The sequence below is a fragment of the Sus scrofa genome, chromosome 7 (assembly GCF_000003025.6).
Source record: "Sus scrofa isolate TJ Tabasco breed Duroc chromosome 7, Sscrofa11.1, whole genome shotgun sequence".
Classification (NCBI taxonomy): domain Eukaryota; kingdom Metazoa; phylum Chordata; class Mammalia; order Artiodactyla; family Suidae; genus Sus; species Sus scrofa.
The window spans coordinates 101,112,028-101,122,241 of record NC_010449.5 but is presented as its reverse complement, the minus strand read 5'-3'; the positions used below and the strand labels follow the sequence as shown (position 1 = coordinate 101,122,241).

The 10,214-nt window shown below is 43.5% G+C and overlaps 1 pseudogene; it reads left to right on the top strand.

The window, feature by feature from the left end:
- LOC100628164 overlaps window positions 8,312-10,214 on the top strand; it is a 103,668-nt pseudogene continuing 101,765 nt past the window's right edge.

Below are 10,214 nucleotides of genomic sequence, written 5' to 3'. Positions count from 1 at the left end.
GTTCCCGCTGTGGCTCAGTGAGTTAGGAACCCAACATAGTGTCCATGAGGATGCAGGTTTGATCCCTGGCCTCACTCCATGGGTTAAGGATTAGGTGCTGTCGCAAGCTGTGGTGTAGGTCGAACTTCCACACGCTGCAGGTGCAGCCTTTAAAAGAGAAGAAGAAAAAAAAAAAAAACACAACACAACAAAACAAAACAAAAAAAAAAACCAAGACACTCCTTTTACCTCCTGGAACAGTCATGGAAAAATGATGGCATGCTCATGAATAAAGCTAACTTCCTTAGTCTCTTAAATCACAGTCCATCTCCCTGCATGTCAATCTCTAGTGTGAATTAACATGCAGAAAATCTCTGCTGGAAAGTGAGACATACTAGGTTTACACATACCGCTACCAAGACCTATTTGCTTTGGCTTCCAAGAGCTGACGATTCTTGCTACCTGGAAGTGGTCCCCCATCCAGGTCTCTTTTTTAAGTTATGTGCTGACTTTTTCATGTGTTGACTTTTTCCCTTTGTAAACTTGCTCTTACAAGGCCCTCCTGATCCAGATGACTTTATTAACACTCTCCCTCTCCCTCAGGAATTTTGTCCGAGAGTCTACCAAATTATTCTTGGGCATCATTTACTGATCATATCACATTCCAAGTAGAGAGAATAGAGTATTAAGCAAGACAAACAAAACTCCCATTCTCCTGTATCTTATAGTCTAGTGGGGATGAGGGACAGAAAACAATAGAGCACATAAACACATGAGATACTTTCAAAGAGTGATATCTACAATAAAGAAAACAAAATCATAGAGTTTTATAAAAGTGGCTAGAGGAAAGAAGAGTCTTTGTAGACTGGATGGTCAGGGAAGGCGTTTCTGAAAAAAAATTTTTACCTAAGCCTTGACTGATAAGAAATATTCCACCATGAACAAATATTTTTTTCAAGATGATGAGACAAATATTATTTGATAAAATTCCACCTAAAAGGTGAGTAAAAATTCAGAAATGGCGTTAAGGTGTGTCATTCTTAGAAGTCCGTCTGTAAAATGAGGTGGGAAGCATTTGCTGTAGGAAGAATATGAGAGCAAGGGAGAACTGAAACATCCAAATACTTTTCTCATCTCAGGGAACATGTAACCATTTCCCAGGAAGTTGTAATCTTCAGGTTTTTACAGCATAGTGATTAAGATAATGGACCCTGGAAATAGACTACCTGATATCAAATCTTGGCTCTGCTATTTATCAGCTGTGTGACTTTTTAGCAAATTACACAACCTCTCTGTGCTTCATTTTTCTAATTTAAAAAACAGCTATAATAATGGTACCATTAATTTATGTGAAATACTCAAAAGAAATCACAGAATATGCTGGGTTAGTATTAGCATCATGTTGCCAGGTGCATCCTTTTATGAACACTCCTGCACACACCAGCATCAGGCATTCTCTCAGAACACTCCTCAGGGCAATCAGTCCAGAGATCCCTATGCAAATTAAGAGATCCACATCCCAGTAGGAAGCTGATTCAAGCCTAAAGAGATTTTTTTTTTACAAAGTCAAAGATGGAGATTTGATTCATATAGACGTGTAGAGGCCTCTGATTCCTCTGGAATCCACTCAAGCCACACAATCCTCCTCTACTTTAACACTCACATTTGTCTTAGAGAAGTCACAAAGAGAGCCCCGGGATTCCCAGGACTTTTTCCTAGGTCTCTCCTTGGCCACCACCACTAACTGAAGTCCAGAATTATCAGTCACCAAATATCTGTACTTATGAGGGAAAGGCAGCCTTTCTGGAGTCATAGCTCATCTAATCCTCATGTGAGCTGTAAGTTTGCTGAAGGTGCACCCAGCACATTGAGCGGCATATTAAAGATGCCCCCCCCAAAAAAAACCTGTGGAACAAATGAGTTGTTGATCTTAATGTTTGTGTTTCATGTGGACAATAATATACACCCTATAATTAATATAAATATCTGCTTTTTCCCCCTCACCACTAGGAAGAAAACTAAATAAAGCATTCCAAAATAATCAGTTGGCATCATAGAGTAAGAGCAAATGTAAAAGTGGTCGATAGTTTTCAGAGTAGATATTCATTCAGCAAGCCCTCAATAGCTTGCTACTCTGGTTTTATTTCAACCCTCCTGTGGACTAATCACTATCAGAGCTGTTTGTGGACAATTTCCCCTCAAATTCCCTACAGAAGTGTATTGCTTCCAGCACCAAGGAGAGCTCCCCACAGCAGCCCTCTCAGTGGCGCAGCCTCAGTTTTCTCAGCACCACGGAGAGCTCCCCTGCTGTTGAGCAGGTGTGCGGACCTGCCATCTTTCAGAATCACTGATAACTCTATCAGGAAATGCAGACCGACGTTTCCTAGGGAAACCACCTCCACTGATACTCAAATACTGGAATAGAGCAAAAGGTGATTGAGGTAAAAAGCGCCCCAAAGTCCAAGAAATAGCCAAAGAATCTGCTATCCTGTGATATGGCTCAGAGACGGCCTGAAGACAGCTGACTAATGAGTGCAGCTACTTTGTGCCAGATCGGCATTTTTACTTCTCTTCCCCCACCCCAAAGTTAAGTGCCCAAGGTGAATTCAAAACCAGCAGTGCAAACTGTGATCAGATCAACGTGGCTGCACCATACAAAACTGATCTTATCTGAATGGTGACTTTATCCACTTTGGAGAGCAGAACTCATTACAATAATAAGGAGCGACAGAAATGGGAGGAAGAGCAATCACAGCAGAGCCAGGAAAGAATTCACTTTACTGTCATTTTGGAGGATTAATTCTAAGCTTCCCTCCTATAAACGTCATTTTTCACTTCAGCAGGAGGTCCGGGGTCTGAAATCATTCTAGCTGACTTGCAAAGTGCATCACTTTGCACCTGATTTGCAATCCATTTCTGCTTCCTCCTACCAGATACAATGATGTTTGTTTAATAGTTACCTGACCCCCTGCATGCCCCAGTGCCTCTGGTATGGGGAGGTCACACACTGGAGGCCAGATGGGAGAATACAGGTGTTCAAGAAGGTCTGAGAGTATATAGGTAAGAAAACAGGGTGTGAGCTTATTTGCACAGAAAAGTATACACACTCTCACAAAGAATAGGGCTGTATGGATGCAAAGGGAAGAGGGAAAGGAAAATGTGTTGAGGCAACTGTGTGTTTTAAATAATGTATTGCTTCTAGATCTGGTCTCCCTCTAGGTCCCTTACCCACTAGCCAGTTTAAGTGAGAGAATTATATAATTACCTGGATTATCCTAATTGGAGATACTAAGAATTTCCAGTCTCATCTCAGCAGCCCCCTAAAGGCTAGCCACACTAGATTAATTGCCTTTCCTCAGACTTGTGACATACTTTTATAATTCCATGATTTTACTCATGCTGTTCCATCCTCCTAAAAATTCCCCCTTGATTACTTTCTCCTCCATATCCCTACCCAATTAAAATCATATTCAATTTCAAGGCCCAGTCCAAAGGCCACCTCTTCCAAGACACTAACCACAACTCTACCCAATAATAATTATTCACTTCCCCTTTGTCCTCACAATGAGCTATGTTTAACTCACACTAGGGCTATTTGTTTGCATATTTCTCTTCCTGTCTAGAATGTAAACTTGAAAGCAGGAATCTTTTTAATCTTTGTATTCATGGGAGCACACTGAATTTTTTTCCTTCTCATAGATACATCATAATATGTTTTTGAGTAAATGAGTAATTAAACAAAATTTAACAATATAAAGCACAAACCAGAATATTTTCCTCAGTCACCTTTTGCCAGACATTTGCACTATAAGTAACTTGAAACTGGCCCAGTCTTTCCAGGTGCTGATTTTCTCCCACCGGCTTAGCAATTGGGGGATGGAGGAGGAAGAACTGACCTGAAGACTCTAGTGTGCCTGGCTAGAGCTGCATTTATAGTCCCCAACAATAAACAGGACAGAACCTTTGCCTTAATGTCAGAGCACACCTCAGTGACTCTTACTTGTGCCACTGGTGACATTTCTCCAACTGATGGTCAGATTCTAGACACTACTTTTGGCCCCAAGGTGCTTACTTACTATTTCCCACCCTAGCAGACCTATCTGAACTTAACTTCTAGACTTTCACGAGTTATAGTCTCTGTGATTTTACAGGTCCTAGGTTTGTCCCCCAAATCCATACTCTTTCCTAGCAGCTCTCTACTACCTCACTGAATCCCAGGTCCTGGATCCTTCAAAGTACCTCTGTGCCAAGTGTCAATGCATCAGCCCAAAGTAACTGCTTATGTGAGTGTGGATGTAAACATGACTAGACACAAGAGCACGTGTGTATAGTTGTTTGCCCTCAGCATCACTCTGTATGCCATTATACAACAGTAGGTTCATACTCTCGTTAGGAATGAGGCACACCTAAACTCCCCATGGGAAAAATGTTGATAAATTTAATGCCAGAGAAATGCTTCCACTGCCTCTCTCAGAAACTTTCTACCTAGGACTGGCTGTCAGTACCCCGGAACTTCATCTTTGACATTCAGCACTCTTAGGATTGAGTCTGGCCCATGAGGAGAGGGAGTAAAGGCTGCTAAGTCTCAGATATAGCCTACCTCATCATTGGCATCCTCTGGGAGAGGCTGGTCTGGGCTTTGTCTTCCAACTTTCCAGTTTTCCCACTCAATGTGTATCTCATCGCTGGCTTTCAAGCACCATCCCCACACCTTGATCAGTTCCTTTCAGATTTCTTGGCTAAATCTTAATGAATGGATTTTTTTTTTTTTTTGCTTTTTTTTAGGGCTGCACCTGCAGCATATGGAAGTTCCCAGGCTAGGGGTCAAACTGCCAGCCACAGCAACACTGCCAGCCACAGCAACACTGGATCCAAGGTGCGTCTGCAACCTACACCACAGCTCATGGTAATGCCAGATCCTTAACCCAGTGAGCAAGGCCAGGGATTGAACCCACATCCTCATGGATCCTAGTCGGGTTCGTTAACCACTGAGCCACAAAGGGAACTCCTTGATGGATGGATTATGACCTTCCCATCTTGCTCAGCCCACTGAAATTGTGTCCTTTGATTTTCATGTATCTGCTTCCTGAGTTTTGAGCTGTATGTGGGCTCAATCTTCTGGGTTAGTCCAAGAATATTACTTTTCCTGCACTGACAAGATGAACAATATGCAGGGCACTTGAGATGAGAAGCAAGAGGAGGGAAAAGTAACACCATGCTCTAATAGACACAACAGTCCTGCATCCTGAATGATCATTTTGTCTCACTGTAACCAATTTCTAAAAACTTAGTTGTTAATTTCAACTGCTCCCCAAGAGCTGCTATTTCTGCCAAAATCTAAGACATTAAAGAAGCAGCCAACATGTAGTGGAAGAAACATTACACTGACTTTGAACTTATCTCTACTTCTTCAAGTTCTTGAGCCTCAGTTTCCACATCTGCAACACACTTAACCCAGGACCCTGATGACTAAACCAGGGCAACATAAGTGACAGTACCTAGGACAATGCCAGTCACATGAGAGAAATAGTTTGTTCCTGAGCCCTGTAGGGCAGGCCTGGAGGATTTTATGCTTAGTGTGGACTTGTGGCAGGTGGGGGCAGCAGAGGGCTACTAGGGGAGTAGTTTAAGAAAGGGTAGGAGGCTCAGGTCTGCAGAATCCTTGGTTCTGGGAGACAAGTCCCAAGAGCAGGCATCTCAACAAGCCCTCTAACAAGGTCCACCATCAAGAAATACAGAGAGAGCAGGTAGGTACAGAGGCCCACCTGAGATAAGTGGGCTGTGAAGGTCATGAGGTCAAGATGCCAGCTGGGGAGCCTGAGGGTGCCAGACAGAGGCCAACAACATGAAGGTACAGAGATTTCCCTCCTTTAATGGTTTCCCAGAGCTACCACACCACTGAAAACAGGTTTTCCGTGACCTCGACAAAGGTAGCCCACATCAGCAAAACTACTGTATTGCAGGAAGTTTTTTTGCTTTTTTGGTTTTTACAATCTATTTTTTTAATTTTTATTTATTTAATTTCAAGCTTTATTGAAGTACAGTTGATTTATAAGGTTGTGATAATTTCTGCTGTACAACAAAGTGATTAGATTATACATATACGCACACTGGGGGAAGTTTTATGTATCTATGTAATAACTCATATCCCTAGCCAAACTATAAAGTTTTGAGTTCCTTCTGGCCTGGCAATGCCCCTGTCTTGAGGCACTTGAAGATGAAAAGCACAATCCTGAAGCTTCTCTCTCATTCTCAAGCTGCAGAAATAATTCTCAGACTATTGACAGGGGCAGGTGTCAAATGTCTACCCTCAGAAATCAAAAAGGCACCTGAAATTAACAGGACTTTCTTTGTAAGTCAAAAACTTTATACTCCAATAAAAAATTTTAAAATAAAATAAATAAATAAATAAAATAAAATAAAATAAATAATTTTAAAAAGTCATAAAGGCACCTGAAACTGTTTCATCATATGTAAAAAGAGGGGACAGGATAGGGCCTTTTTCTTCTTCTACAGTCTCTCAGAGTCAAAGCTGAAAGCCTTTCCTTCATTCATCGTGTGCTAAGTGGCAACTCCTTTTGTGTGACCCCTTTTGGCAATGATATCACTTTACAGCCAGGGAACTCAGGGTGGGCATCGGAGCGGAAGTTCAACTGTCTTCAACATTGGCTCCTGGGGTTTTGATGACATTCAGGCCCTACAGGTGTATACACTACACATGGGTCTTGTCCCACCAGATGACCCCTTGTTGCACATTAATATCACCTGAGAAGCTTTTAAAAGACCTATCTATGACTAAGTTTCCATCACTAGAAATGCTTACCAGTCTGGGGTAGGGTAGGAATAATAATCAAAATATCTAGAGGCCAGTAAGGCATGAGCCCAGCCAGTCAGATGGATGCTGGCAGGATACCATATCTCCACGTACACACTGAGTGTTAACCCTAGCCCCAGGCCTGGTCATCAGTGTTTAAAAGCATCCTAGTTGATTTAACATGCAGCCAGATGGGAGAACCATTGGGCTAGACTTTGCCTCTGAGTAAATGTCCAGTGACAAACGACTCCTCCATGAATGAGAACAGTTCACAGGCAAATTGACCCAAGACACTCTGCACTGGAAGAACAAGCAAGGAGATGAGGTTGTGATCACAGAACACACACAGAGGACCATGTGGTCTTTGCGGGCAGGGACAATGTCACCATTGTCTTTCACCCTCCGGTACCTCTCACAGTACCTAGCACGCAGCAGCAGGGTCAGTAACGTCTGACGATGAATGAATAGCACTGACCCTCCCCAGGCTTCGGTCATGAGGCTAAATGACGTACTCAACCCTGTGGAGAATGCATGACCAGACTGCCAACACTGCTCATGCACTCTGTAAAGCAGGCTTTACTTTTATTGGCTGAAGAGAAGGGGATGATGTTACTCATTTTCATGTCAAATATTTGCAGGACAACCACTCAGTAGTTTGGAAGGAAGTGGGGATTACTTGCCTTCATGCAACCACCCCACCCTGATCCCTCTCCTGGGACAAGGGAACCTCACTGCGTGGTGAGTTTGGCTGTGTCAGTCAACCCTGTGTTCCCATCTCCAGAAAGTCTTGGATGATTCAGCTAAGTTCCCTGGTCTGTCCCTGGGCCTGCTGTCCCAGCCTGAACCATACTAGCCCCTCATCCAGGCTCCTCCTGCCAAAACTCCCTCACCCCCTTTAGCTCTGACCCACTTCTGCCGACTGCACCATGATGTGAGTCTCTGGCTGAATTGGGAAAAAAAAAAAAAAAAAAAAAAAAAGACGGCCATTTGGAATCTTAATGAGACCAAGTTTATTTCATTATGTTGTCATTTCATATTTCACTGCTTTGATGGTGAAGGCACAGGAGACCCGAGAGGGCCTTTCTGCCTTTTGCACAAGAGGACATGGCTGACAGACAGGAGGAGACCACACCCCCTCCATTACCCTCTCTGCCCACACCAAGAACAAAGGCGGGGAGGACTGGTCCTTTCCTTTGAGGCCAACGACGACGAGAGTCAGAGGCAGGAGGCTGAAGGAGCACCTTTCCTTACTGAGGGGCCCTGATCAAACCGGGGCAGCAAGGGAGGAGCCTTCCTCAGTGCTGAGCTCTCCTGCACGTTCTCAAATACAAACAGAGCTGGCCTCAGGGCATCGTAGAAATTGCCATTATAAATTCAGATGGTGCACCAGGGGGTGCCTCATTTTCTATTATTGTGGTTGGTCTCGTGAGCCACTCCAGCAATAGGATCTCAAAAGTGCAAGTGCTACCCCCGGGGGCACCGTTAGAAACACATTATTTTAAAGCACTGCAATAAAGCATGAACTCAAACAACTTCATTGAAATAAAGATTAATATGGGACATGTGTTCCTCAGCCTCCTCCCACCCACATACCACACAACCCAGGCCTTTTCCCCACACAAACACCTGGTGGTCCACTCCCTGGACCACCTGCCCTGCCTGCAGTGCAGTGCAGTGCTCGATAAGGTAGCGGACCCTGAACCTGGGTGAGCTCAGAAGACAGAAACAAGGATGTAGGAAGACCAGGCAGTGCCAAACACAATGGGAAAGAGCAGAGAGACCACACTTGAGGTTCCAGGGATGCAGTGAAGGCCTGGATTGGAGCTTGAAGTCCTGGGTCTCACCCAGGTCCCGCCACTAACCAGAGGCCTTAGCCTGAGCACATCCTTTAACCTCTCAAAACCTCAATTATGTTTTCTATAACAGAAAACTGTATGTTCTTCCTTATTATTCCTGTTTCAGGGCTACAGTGGGGATGAAACAGGGTAAGGCATGTTGTATGAAATGTCATTAAAACTAGAACATACCATTCCAATGTAAGAGACATACTTCACTTATTGTGCTTGACAGATATTTCACTTTTTTTACAAATTAAAATTTTGACAACCCTGTGTCAAGCAAGTCATTGGCATCATTTTTCCAATAGCATTTGCTCTCTTTTCTGTCTCGTTTTGTGTCACATTTTGGTAATTCTCACACAGTTTCTCATTATTATTATATTTGTTATGATGATCTATGATCAGTGATCTTTGATGACACTATTGCGAAAAAAATTACAACTCGCGGAAGGCCCAGGTGATGGTTAGCATTTTTGCAATAAAGTATTTTTAATTAAGGTATGTACATTGTTTTTTTAGACATAATGCTATTTCACACTTCATAGACTACAGTACAGTGTTAAACATAGCTTTTTATATGCACGGCAAAACCGAAAAATTTGCGTAACTTGCTTTATTGTGATATTTGCTTTATTGCAGTGGTCTGGAACCTAATCCACAATAACTCCGAGATACGCCCATATGCCCCTCTGCAGGGCGTGGTCTGGGCAAAATAGCCTCAGTGCTCATTAGCCACTGAGCCGTAGGAAAGCAAGCAAGGCCCACCATCAGCAAATGTAATACCTTCTACTCAACTCAGCAGAGCTGGGGACTAGGGGGCAACCAGGGTTTGCACAGGAGCTGACCAAGGGGGACACAAGAGGCTTTTTTTCTTTTTTTTTTTTTTTTTTTTTTTTTTTTGCACAAGCTCAGGAGGAAAAAAGCAGTGCAGTAGAAGCAGACCAGTGAAAAAGAAGATAACCTTCTACTAAAAAAGTACTAAGAGAAAGAAGAGATGTGCTCTGGGAGAGAAATAGCAATCAAAATAGTCTTGTTGGCGTTCCCATTGTGGTTTAGCAGAAACAAATTTGACTAGTATCCATGAAGACACAGGTTTGATCCCTGGCCTTGTTCAGTGGGTTAAGGGTCCAGCATTGCTGTGAGCTGTGGTGGATGAGACTGCAGATGAGGCTCAGATCTGGTATTGCTGTGGCTGTGGTGTAGGCCAGTGGCTACAGCCCCAATTCACAGCCCCACTTCGACCCCTAGCCTGGGAACTTCCAGAGGTCATGTGTGTGTGGCCCTAAAGAGACGGAAAAAAACAAAAAAAAAACAACCATCTTGGTGAAAGTCATCACCTTCCCTTCCACCAGAGAGCTCTTTCCTTAGGGTCTCTAACCTCCATGGGTGGGCGGGGGGGCACAGAGACAGCCTTCCCTCTGTATACTAGATGGGGCATAGAGAGCTCATTGAATCAAGAGGGGAAAACAGGGACAGAACACCTGGCCTCTAAGCCGGCCTCCCTCCCTAAGAACCTAGGTCTTGAAGAGGAGTATTTAGAGGTAGTTCTCTTTTAAGAGAAACTATATAATCAGATGGGATTG